This window comes from Cyanistes caeruleus, chromosome 2 (genome assembly GCF_971803275.1).
Source record: "Cyanistes caeruleus chromosome 2, bCyaCae1.hap1.1, whole genome shotgun sequence".
Classification (NCBI taxonomy): Eukaryota; Metazoa; Chordata; class Aves; order Passeriformes; family Paridae; genus Cyanistes; species Cyanistes caeruleus.
Window position 1 is genome coordinate 10,953,083 of NC_141702.1, and position 12,999 is coordinate 10,966,081.

A 12,999-nucleotide genomic window follows, 5' to 3' on the forward strand; every position below is an offset into this window, starting at 1 on the left:
CCTCCAAAATAAGGTGGCCACACTCAGACTCAACATGGGGAATATCTTTATCCCATACATTATCCTCAAACCACACCTGGGAATCATCAGGGAGAGTGCTAGTTATCTTGAGTCAAAATCAGGCAAAGCACCATTTAACATTACAGATAATGGAGTTTTAGTGTCTGTGCCTGTGCCCTGTTTAATTTGCTGGTAAAAATGAAACCCTAGGATACAGCTAAAAAGTCTGCAGTCTGGATCCACAACCACAACAGACTTCAGGATGTTATAAACCCATCATAGGATACATTTATATTGCATGTCAAGCTCAGGTCAGCGTTCTGGATCTGAACTCTAATTTACAGACACTGCAAAAATGTACAGCCCTAAAACAAGGTTGCAATTCCCTCAATGGCAGGGGTTTAAGTCCTTTGGGCTCCTTAGGTCCAAGGTGAGCTAGCATATGATGTTCATGTCTATTTTGCAGGCAGGAATGATCAAGGGCAGTTTGAGGAAGTGCCTCTAACTATTTCCCAACATCTGAGTACAAACTAGGGTTTGCAGAAATGCCCTCTCAAGGCACCAAGGAGCATGAAGGAGTCCTACAGGGCCGTTCCTTAGCCGGCAGGAGGACTGCTCACCATCGCCTGCTAAGACAGGTCTCACACAGTATCCCCTAGGACATAGATTTAAGTCTATGTTTTGAGTATTGCAGAGTGAGAATATAATCCTCTGTAAGACTGTTCCATTTGTTTGCAAAATATCAGGTGTGTCATCCACTGGATTTATTTTCCAAGCAACCTTGATCTTCCTCTGTCCAAAAGATAACTCTACCATGCCATGCCCTCCATGCCCTATCCCTAGTTAGCTCAGGCACAGCATGACTATCATAGATACCCTGTTCTTGTTTCATAAGCATCTTTAGATTTCTCCTACAGGCAGACAAAGGCTGCCTCTACAGAAGCAGATGATTGTTTTACATGTCAAAGTACATTCTTAACCTCTCCTCCAGTGGCTATGGGACTTTAGAGGGCATGCATATTCTTAAGTGTCTACATGTACACATATTAAGAAGTAACACAAAATCTACATAGCTGACTGTAAAACCACTCTGCTTAAATGTCTGGAGTGCAAAATATCATCTAGTTGCAATAAGTGATTGATTTGAGATAAGCATATTCACTACATCTACACAGTTGTGGTCAATATTTCTGAGATATTTCTGTTTCTCAACGAATGCGTAAAAGGGAACTTATTTCTCCTTTGTGAATCTCTGCCTTCTGCTCACCTCACTGCTTCAACAGACTGGCGTACCTCCAGAGAAATGCTACAATGATTAGGCTCTTCTGAGTCCTTTTTGGCCTTAATGATTTTCTAAATAGAATTAGTTTCATTTTTGCTCCCCAAACACACAGAAGCACCAGACAACATTTCATCTTCGGCACAGAGCCCCACCGAAATATATTCCTAATGTTATTTATATGGTATTTTTATATGGAGAGAAGTTATCCTCTGGAACTCTGCCAAGCATATTGTACAAGTAGGTGAGGGCTTAGAAACAGCTGCTAATCTCAGAGATGGCAACATGCTTTCATCTTCAGGGTCTTTGTTTAAATTCCTCATTACAGATTATATACACCTCTGGATGTACTTTTCTTGGAGAGATGAATTTAACCACCTTGAATCTTGGCTTGCAGTCTAACTTCAGGATTGCTGCAGCACACCCTAGATACAAATACAAGTTTATTGAAAAGAAATAGTGGGATTCAGTGCTGGAACTAACAGTAAATTTTCAACCCCAGAATTAAAAAAGCCTGGTTTTGCAAAGTTGGCAGATTTCACAGTAAAATCATAAATATTTTTTAGTCTTAGACATCTGCAAAAAATAAATGTGGGGTAGCAAAAAATGAATATGACTTGAGAAAATATCTTCTGAAAGTCTTAACAAAATTGTTGTCACTTTTGCAGGTAGCACGCTTCCATTTTTCAGCACATTCTTTTTGGTACAGGCCAACGCTTCTGACCTGTCTCAGTCAATTTCCTCTAGAAACGTCCAGTCATTACACCCATGGTTTTGGTGCAGGTCAACAGAATGTAGATATGTATACATTCCCAGACCCACCTATAAGATGGCATCAAGCACACTGAATGATGTGTGATGACAAAACACACTGCTCACCTTACACTATGCCTTTCAAACACTTCTACATGTCATTAAACTCATACTGGTCACAGAAGAATTTTCTGACCATGAAAACTTGGTGGGAACTCAGTTGAGTGGTAACAGATGGAGAGCGATGAGGTTCAGTGTAACTACACATGTAAGACACGTCCTTGGCGCTCATCACTTCTTGAAGGGCTGGGCTTTGAGTTTTGACTCAAACCATGGCACACTGGTAAATGCTTCTCACCTTGTTGGCTGAATAGCAAAGTGTGTGTCATGTCCAAAACATTTCTCCTGGAAAGAAACAGTTTGGGGCTGCAGTGAAGGGCAACCTGGGAATTGCTGATAAAGCTGAGGTGTTTTTCTCCTCCCAACAAAGATGCTAGAGTTAATTTGTTGCGGTTTTGTCTGCACAAGACCTATTATATGGGCTGTAATTTCACGGGATGGAGACTGTGAACTCCCAGGTCACTTGTAAACTGATCACTCCCCAGCCTCTCCTCCTTGTGCTTTTAAGTGTTTTGAGCCTGGTAAATTGAAACCTGAAGAAACACAGAGCTCTGATCTTTAGGACCTCTAGAGCAAACCTGGACTTTTGCTGATTTGCTCTAGGAAGTAACTGCTTACTTACCCCATAATTAACACCACAAAGCTGATCTTTGGAAGATAAAGTATGGGAGGTCAGAGACAGGATCAGGGAAAAGGGTTTCATTAGAACTGCAGCATTTGTGGCCTGATTTTCTTCTCATTTGCATCAGATTGATCCTGGAATTGTTCCGCTAAAGTCAGAGGTGCTAACAACTATAAAATCTGTCTGGATTAGAAGCAGGTCATTACTATCACATCTAATGGATTTTAATCCATAAATTTAGTAAAAACAGAAACAGAAATTGCTTGTTAGCTACATGACTACCCACACTTTCACTCTTATCTCAAAACAGAGGCTGCATTAGCACTTCCTTACAAGTTCCAGTTTACAGCAAGGTTTCAGGCACATAAATAAGTCTTCCAGTTGATTGACTTCCTTTAGCCAAGCAACCAGGTACAGAAGAATTCATAACATTGAGTAACACCGTTAAACAAGCTTTGTATAAAATAACTTGTTTACCGGTTTTTATTTGCATTTTGCTGCTGGAAATTGAAAGTGCTATCTTGTATTAAAATGAGAAGCAGGGAAAAAAAAATAAAGACAAAATGAAAAAGAAAAAGAAAAGAAAAAAAAAGGAATAAGAAAGTCCAAGCTCTCAACTGGTGGAAATCAGAAAGACCACACATGGCCCTCATTTCCTCTTTGGCAGGTTGATTTCAGATTGACATACAGTTTATATTAGTGAGGAGTCAATGAAAATATGTGATATAATAAGTAAAAGAATAAGTTGCCACTGCTAAACTAAGATTTTCATGAAAAAGAACAACTAAATAGGTATTACATATGTATATATATATACACACACACATATATATATATGTATATATGTATATATATGTATTTATATATATAGATATATATATTTAGACATTCCTTTCCCGCATCTAGTTTTAGACTCAGATTCCTGCTTTCCACACAAATGCATTTATACCACAATTTTTTTTATTGACAACCATTTATACTAGAAATAAAGAATCCTTATTATGAGGTTAGAACAAGATTTATTTATACTACAGGACTGGATCCCACCACATTTTAAAATTACTGGATGAATAGTTTTTGTGTGTCCCTCATTTTGTGTCTTTGTCACACACTGGATCCCACATTCAGTCTTTGGCATGCGATAGTTATGCATCCCAAAGATGTTTTCCTCATAAAACTGGCTGTTTACTTTTTGCACAGCAATACCAAACACTAATGTTCCTTTTTTTTTAAGAGGGTCAGGGTCTTTGGATCTATTTTAAAATGAAAAATTAAATAGTGCAGATCAACTAAACATCAGAACATAAATCAAACCTCAAATAATGGAAAGGGCAACCTCCAATTTCTTGCCCAGAATATATGAAGACTGAAGATGGATAAACAGTCTGTTAATTTGCCTTCTTGTTTTAGTCTTTATCTCAAATGTAATTCTAATACACAGGAACTGAACTGCCAAAAATAAGTTCTGGCTTGCAAGCAAGAAGGCATCCTACTGCCAGTTATGGACATGATAGTCCTGTTTTATGATTATGCCAGGGAATATTCTGGGCACTGCAACTCTGCCACTTACAGGTTTAAACTCTAAGAATGGTCCTTGGCATGGTTTTGTTAAAATTGCCTAGCATTTCCCAAACAATTTCCAGGCATATTGCAGAAGTTAATATGGGACAATGACTGCTCAGAACAGGCAGATTGAAATAGTCTGCATTTTGGAAATAAAGAAAACTTAATACTATGTAAATGTCATGACAATGTTAGCTGGTCCCATGGTCAGAAAAAAAGGCACTTGCACTGTTTGCTCTGTAGGATAAACTTAGCCTGTATGACTAAGACACCTCAGCACAGGAACACTGTATTTCTGGATGCCTCCTCCCAGAAACCTTACCAAGTGAAAGGAAATCTGTGAAAGAGTCGCAGAAATATCCAGAAGGGGCTTGCCCCCCACATAAATCTCCACTTTAAAAACTTAGAAAGATGTGAGTTTTTAAAAGCACTTAAAACTCCAGAATGTTTTGTAGCTGACTGGGCAGTAAGAGTGACAGCGTGAATACCAAAACCTTGCGTGTAAATTCCTGACTGCAAATAGCAGCTGACCTGTACACATCATATGGCTTCTACACAAATATTCTTCAGTCCTGCAGAATTGTTTGAGGCACCTCCAGGAACTCCAAACCAGGTGCAGACCCTCTCTAGGGTTCACACTGGCTGAGCAGTGGATGGGGTGCAGAAACCCCTGTGAGGTGCATGCACGCTGCATAGAGCAGTGCTGTGCAAAGCACCTGGTAAAGACACGATGGCATTTGTCAGAGTGCTGAACCTTGCTTTCAGTTCAGGGACCACTCAGGCCTTTGCTTCCCAGATCTTCATTGCTCTGTGGTAATTCTTCTCTGTGATATGGAATCATAGAATGGTTCAGCTGGAAAAGATTGGGCTGTATCTGCTGTCCACATTTCCTCTCAGGTAAGTGTGTCTCCCCCTGGCAGAGATGGTCTCCACCCTGCTTCTCTGCTGTTCAACCTCCTCAAAAGAAATTGTACCTGTAGACCAATGTTGAGGATGCTTTCCTGGATCTTTAGTCCACTGACCAAGTAAGCTTTCATTTTGCTAAAATAAAGAGGGATGTTTTAACTAACTCACAAGGTTACTCAGCTGGACCGTTAGTACAAAATGTGGCTCTGGAGCATCCCAGGTAGGAACGAGAAAAGAGTGTTTGGGGCATACATTTTCCATATAAAAGATAAGATGCATCTCATGCAAGGGAAGCAAATTTAATATAAATTAAAATAGCACTTTTTCTTTCCCATGTAACCTTTCTCTAGATGTTCAATGCGTGATCTACTAGAACAAAGTTGACGTGAAAATTCACCTTCCAGAAGCTACTGGTCTCAGAACCAATTCCATCTTCATCAGTGTGCATGCTGCCAGTACAGCTCCTAACATGGAACAAGCAATGAAGGCACATCAGCCCATTGTCATTCATCAGGGGCTTCTGAATATTTTACTGAGCAAAGGGCATGAGCCATATTCAGTAAGGAAGGAATGTAAGATAATTAGAGAACCTTAAAAAGAAAACTTCATGAGTGCTAGAAAGTATTCTTCAGTTCATAGGGTTTTGTTGTGAGGTTTTGTTGGTGTTTTTCTTTGAGGGGGGTTGTTTGTTTGGGGTTTTTTTGCCTTAAGCTGAATAAATTAATAGGAAATAAATTACTGGGGAATGGTTCTATTTTTAAAATAAAGAACAACAGAGAACCTGTCAGATCTTGGAATCTTTTTTGTCCCTCATTTTATGAACAAAATGCGAGCAGTATACTGTTGAGGATAGCTAAAGAAGGGGACTGAGTGGGAATGTTACTTGATTCAAACCTTACCATTAACAAAACTCTCTACTGTCAAGAATCTGTCAAGGGAGTTCCTGTATTCAAATGGACAGCAAATTAAACATATCACTAACCTCAGGGAACCTAGGAATACCATAACAAGGGATATTTTTAGCCCATTTGGCTACTTGGGGGTGGTAAGTGTCTGCTCTCATTAAAATCTTACAACTGTTTCTCCCAAATGTCAAAATTGTAAAGCTGTTGACTGATGCAGCTGAGATAACCCAGGCAGTGGTATCCTAGTGATTTAGGTGACAGTAGTCTCACCATGACAGTGTGAGGGAGCTAATTTAGCTTTCAGGGAAATTAGGAATGCTTCCAAGGTAGGTATGCTGGCTTAGGATACCTTCAGAATCCAACTCATTGTCTTGAGTGTCAAGCTATGTACTGGTCTGGCCTGGATGCTCTGCTTTTGTATTCACTTCATGAACTTTCTCTTCACTTCATGAGTTTCAGGGCTGTGGAAAAACCCAGACCAGGATTTCTAGCTGAGTTAAAGCTCATGCTATGTAAAAAAAAAAAATTAAAAAAAGTTACACAGTCAAAACCAGCAGTGCAAATAGACATCCACCATGGGCAGGAAGCCAACAGCAATGTTAGAAAATACAGAACAGAATATGTACAAAACCAGCCCTGTCATTTTGGAAATGTGTATCAGAACATGGAGAAAATATACATCTGTGTTACAAAAAATAAGGTCAGATGTGCATGTGTATGTTTTTGCGTGGAAAGAGGAATTAAATTCCTTCCCTGAGTAAAGAATTTTACTCTTCCAATATTATGACTTTTTCATTGCTTGCATAGGAATAGTTCAGTAAAACATACTCTGGGCTCAATTCATTCCTACCTCTGCCTCTCTGGTGACTTCTCTGAGTCGATGAGGAAGAACCGTTCACAAGTCACTGTGCTATTTTAAGCTCCTTTAAATTTTGGCACATAAAACAACTACAGTGACCAGAGGAGCTGTTACTGCTTCTGGCCCAACCATTCCCAAAGCTCAAAGAACTGAAGGTATCTGGACCATGAGAAGACAGTAAGCTGGAAAGTCTATTTAGGTTAGTTTTAGCAATATAGTCGAGAAAGGATTTCTTAGGAATGGGGCATTTACATGGGATTGAGAGGATGGGTGAGGAAGGAACATGTGTGCTTGTCCTTCTGCTCAACTAACCCAAATAATGTCTGGCAGAGCTGAGCATGCACAGCCCACGGCAGCCAGAGCTGGCACGTTCTCAGGCTTGTCCAGAACATGAACCTAAAAAGTTTCAGATTCAGTTTGGAGTCTCAAAATGTGTGAGAAGGCTCAAAACCACCACATCTAGACTGCACTTACATAAGACTATTAAATTAATTAGTCTTGCAGCACAGTACAAAGTGTAATTCAATCCTGGTGATAGATTGGGAGATTAATCATAATTTACAGCCTTGTGAAGGCAGATACGCACATACACACAACACACACAGAAGTATGTAAAAGAAAGGAAAAGAAAAATATTCAAGCACTCAGAAACTTTAGCTTCCAGTAATAATTAAATGTATTGATGACATTTTTGAAAGATAAACAATTTCTCCCTTTTTCTCAGTTTTTTGTGGATTATAAAACTGGGGTTTGACTGACTGCTTCCAGTTTCTAAAAAAAAGGAACTAAAAACAAAAGCAGACAACGGGAGCTTTTTTTAAAAAAAAAAGAAATCTTGATACTTAGAATATATTTTTTTCCTGGCTTCTTTTTAAACAATTAAAAAATATTTACAAAATTGACTTTTCCTTGAAAAAAGACTTCAACTGAAAATTCAACAACCTCCAGTGCTAGCCCTGGGCTAATATGGTTGTCTAAATTAGACATGAACATTCTTACACCGGTTTTTGAGTTTGGGGGAAGGGGAGTTTTTTGGTTAGGTTTGGTTTTCCTTTTTCTTAGTTATTGATCAGAGAAAATAACTTGAATTTCAAGAAAGTGAAACTACATTATAGTCTAGAGAATCCACAGAAACCTTTGTAGAGCATTTGAAAAAATGAAAAATACCATTTTTGGCCCTAAGCCTTTCACGTACAATTCAACAGTCAACACAAAGTCAGTGGCAGGTCTCCAATATTGTATAACCTGTATATAGCACTTGAAAATCATGTTCATAGCTAAAAAGTGGCTGTGTGTGCTATTACTTCTTACAGAAAAGGTGTGAAATCAGTACATTCCTTGAAATGCTTTTAATTTGTAGAGGATATCTATAATTTAATTTTATATTTTTTATTTTTTTTTCTGTTTTACAATGATGTGCTATTTCTCCATTTTGGTTGAAAATCACTTACATCAATAATAAGAACAGCAGATTTGAATTCTCACAGTTGTTTACTGCAGTGACAGAAATCCCCTGAACACAATTATCTCGGATGAAGATTTTCATGTCCCTCACTCAGAGCCTTCCTAAACACAATGTGTTTTGCCCTCAGTTGACTGAGAGGGCCTGAGTTTCAGAGAATAGGGCTTCAACGCTTCCTGCAAGTGTGACAGCTTCAAAGTATGTCCAATGAGACCCTAGAACCACCAGTCATTTTGGAAAAATGTTGTTGCTGTTTCTCTGATCCATTGTCTTTTTCAGAGTGGCACAACTGTGTTTGCTGTGCACAATTCCCAACAAACTGATTGATGTGGAAGGCAAGCCAGGAAAATCTCTGCTCCACCCCATTTTGCATGTTCCACGGTTAAAAATGTTCAATAACTACCCAGATGGGGAATATATTTTTTCCTTTCTGTTCCTGTACATATTCCTTCTGCAAATTGCATTATTATTGGGTCACTTGCAGGCTGTTGACTTCATTCTACAGCTTGTAACCCTTTGCATAGTCTCCCACCTACCACACTGCTCTGGAAATGCCACCAGTGAGCTTCTGCCATGAAATGTTCCTGTAAATAGGAACAAAGGGAGCATATGGATCCTTTGATTAATCCTTGCTATACACACACACACACACACACACCACACCCCAAATGAAACCCACGAGTGGTCAGAACGCTTTGTGTGCAGCCCTGGGCTGTAATGACATTTGTGTTATATCTTGCTCTTGTTGGGGTGTTATATAACCATCATTGCTCGAGCCTACATCTTCATTCCTTCTTGGGTTACATGACCAGCACTGAGATTAGGAACAGGTTTCAAAGTATGTCCACATACTGGTAATTTATCACACACACATTACACAAATAAATAAATAATACACACATATATATCAACTTAATTGCTGCACATGTAAGTACCCGACTTCACATAATGAATACATCAAGAAAGTCTATACCCCAATAGATATTAATTACTCTGTCTGAACTAGAGGCCCCACTTTTCTCCTAAACATGCTACATTCAGTAGACTATTAGATTTATGCTGTTGCTCATCACTGCGCTGCTTAAACATTTTATTTGCTAAAACAAAAGCAAAAATAAAAACCCCAAAGGAGAGAATTTTATTTTTTTTATAAGGGATATAAAAAAGGTAGGATAGTTTTGGAGCAAGACTCACAGAAAATTAACTTTCCAGGTTTTGTCTGCATTGTTTTATTTAAACTGTTTTGGTGTCAAAGGATAAGAATATTGCAAGTATTATCTTTGGAGGAAAGAAATCCTTCTGCCTGGATATACTTCTGGATGACTTACATAACTTTTAGTTTACACCAGTGCAGCTAAGAGATGATTATTTTTTTCTGGTAGTGGGTTTGTGCCATCACCCAGAGCTGGGTTTTTCCCCAGGAACAGACCCAGCTTGGCATATCCAGCACCAGTAACAACAGAGGTACACTTCCTCACAGGAGGAAATTCCAGCTTATACAGGGCCACCCTCAATTTCAGAGGAATTTTGTATGATTTAGGACCACTAAAAATTTCTGGTCTTGATCACAGCCAGTCTGAAAAGGATGCAGCCTTGTAGGCTGGAGGTACATTAGATACAACCGCTCTGCTTGTGTTTTGCTCTGTTAAAAGGACACCATTATTCTAAGTCCCAAGTAATTGCCAAACAGTTACACTTCAGCAAATTTCCATGAAAGATATACAAGTCCCCAGAGATGTTCTGGCACAGGAGTGTTAAGTGCAGCATCCTTATATTTTAAGTAGGTGATTCTTTGCTACATAAATGTCCCAGCCTGCTGCATGCACAAAGGTAAGATGACCCTCCAGAGACATTAACAGGCTTTTTACCTCCTCTGTGCCTTATTCACAGGCAGGCAACATCCCACCTCCCCTCTCCAGGCTTGCTTTGCTTATTTGTGTTTATGGTACACAAGGCAGTAGATAAACAAAAAGGAGTTTTAGACACTTTCTGTTCTTACCTAAACCTTTTAGTTACACATTAGGGAACAGAAGTGTGGTACGACCCTCTGTTTATTTGTGGTTCTTTTAAGTGATGTCCAGAGACCTACATTTCATGGTTGTTTGAAAGTTTATATAACAGTGGGAAGCTGTTAAACAGCAGTTTACCTTCACTTTTTTCTTTTTCTTTTTTTTTTTTTTTATTATGTAAGGGATTTGAAATTAACACTCATTGTACAATATTATTTTAGATATTATTCAATATTCCCAGCCTTCCTCTTCCTTTCCTGAAAGTAATGATAAGAGCATTCATGTCAACAAATCTAAAATATATTTGGTAACCATGCACTTTAAAATAGCCCATGAAATTTCACTTTAAGTTGCTGTTCAGCTATCTGTAAAAAAATAAAAATTAAAAAATTGTGATTAAAAGAAAAATCTGCACTCTTCAGATTAGACCAATGAACAAGGTGAAAAGTACTTCCAAAAAGAAATATTTTCATTTTACTTCCTTGCATTCTATTGAGTAGTACATTATTCAATCTTTTAAATTAACTGGATATGTTTTTTTTAAAATACAACATCCTTGCTCATCTCCTAGTTCCTAAAGTTTGGCCTGTTCAAACACCCTGAGGATCTCTCTAGCACTACAATGCATTCAGGAAATAAGCTTTTCTTTCATATGTCTAAAATCTCCCCTTTTTTCTTTATAAAATTTGACCATAATTCTGTTTCCTTAAGACTCAATGGTACTTTTACTTTGCTATAAGATTCACTTCTTTTAGTACGTTATATAGTGGCAGCTCCTTCCAACACAGAACACTTCTTCCATTAAAAAAAAAAAAAAAATTAAAAAAAGAAATCCAAATAAAATAAATACTTTATTTAGCAACCAGATCTTAATGCAAAGTCACTTTGGGATATTGGATATGTTGTTTTCCTTCAAATCATCTTGAACCTTCAAACTAAGAAATATAAAACAATTTCAATGTAAATCATTTAGCATATAAATTTGATTTGGACTAAGAAGTAACTGTATAAAAACTGCCAAAATTTTACTGCAAAGTATGCATTTTCTTGGCTCCTTACATTAGGATGAAAGAAAACCCACTTTTTAATTATGAATTTAAGTGTTTGGAAAATAATTTTCAGCCTGAAAGACAAGCCAGTTTTGTTGTTTTTAAAATTATTTGTGTCCAGGAATTTTTCTGGGAGAACATAGATGGAATTCATAGTAAAATAAATTTAATGTAATTCCATCATTTTTTTGGAAAGCTCACATGACAGAGTCATATCCCATTAATTCACAGTGATCACTAGAAGGCCAACTGAAAACTACAGAATAATACAAACTACAGCCAAAAAATTTAAACGGTTCACTACACAAGACCTCATTTATTTTAGGTTTGAAAAAAAAAAGACATGTTGTCTTCCCCACGATAACTTTGTGCAACAACTCTAACTTAAATGACCATTCTGTAATGAAAACAATTACCTTTTAGGGTTATGAATTCTCACGGTATAATGTTATGCGTTTATATTTTTTCTGGAACACTTCTGGATGCAGATTCAGACTCTGCTACAAACATGTAAAATATTCTGCACTGCAAGGCAATGACTGAAACAAAATTTCTCATCTAAAGTTGCTGAAAACTCCACAGCTCACAAATTTGTCTTATTATCATTATTAGTATTTGTCAAGTTATACTATATATATTCTTTCTATATATACAGAGAGAGAGAATATTCTATTCTCTAACTCTTCCTAAAAGAAAACCTTGGTGAGTGACAGAACTGCAAATCCAATCAAATACCATGAAAAGTGGCCATAATAAACTTTGCTACAGTGAAACTCCACTTAAGGGTGCAGCAAAATGAAAATCATGGAGCACGTTTATGCTTTTTGACCGAGACACTGCATTTACGCAGACACTTGAAACTGCTGACAGCAAAGTTTTTTTGGGAGGGAAAGAGTCACACTGAATGTCTTAATAGGTATTAAGAATAATAAGCAAGATTTCTGAGAAAGCTCCCCAGTACTGCTCTCGATAGAGAGCAATCAAAGGCACCAAATGTAACTTTTGAACGTTTAACCAAAATCTGTCTCGTAGTTAAAAGACAGATGTGGTGTGAAAGCTCTAATTTACAGCTATTAGCTTCCCCCTCCTCAAACATATACAATGAGAAGAAAAAAAAAAATCAAAAAGAAGAGATTCAAAAGCTATAAAGTCCTGTTTAGGCCAACAAGTTGCTACATTTCTTGAGCAAGGACAATTTTCTTAGTACAATCATTTCCTCCAACAAGGTAACTCATGTAAACACCATCAGGGTTGTACTGTTTGTTCTGTGCTGCCAGATGGGGGATATAAACCATGCAGAAACAATTTCAGATTTCCACCCTGATTAGTTCATCTTGAATATTTTCACAGTGTGAATCTGGAAGTCAGAAGTTTACATAATGGTTATAAATTAGGGAGAAATCCTGCTGCCAAGAAAGTCACACTCAAGCAAACAAACTGTCTCCTTCCTAACATGTTTTAGGTGTTGCTTA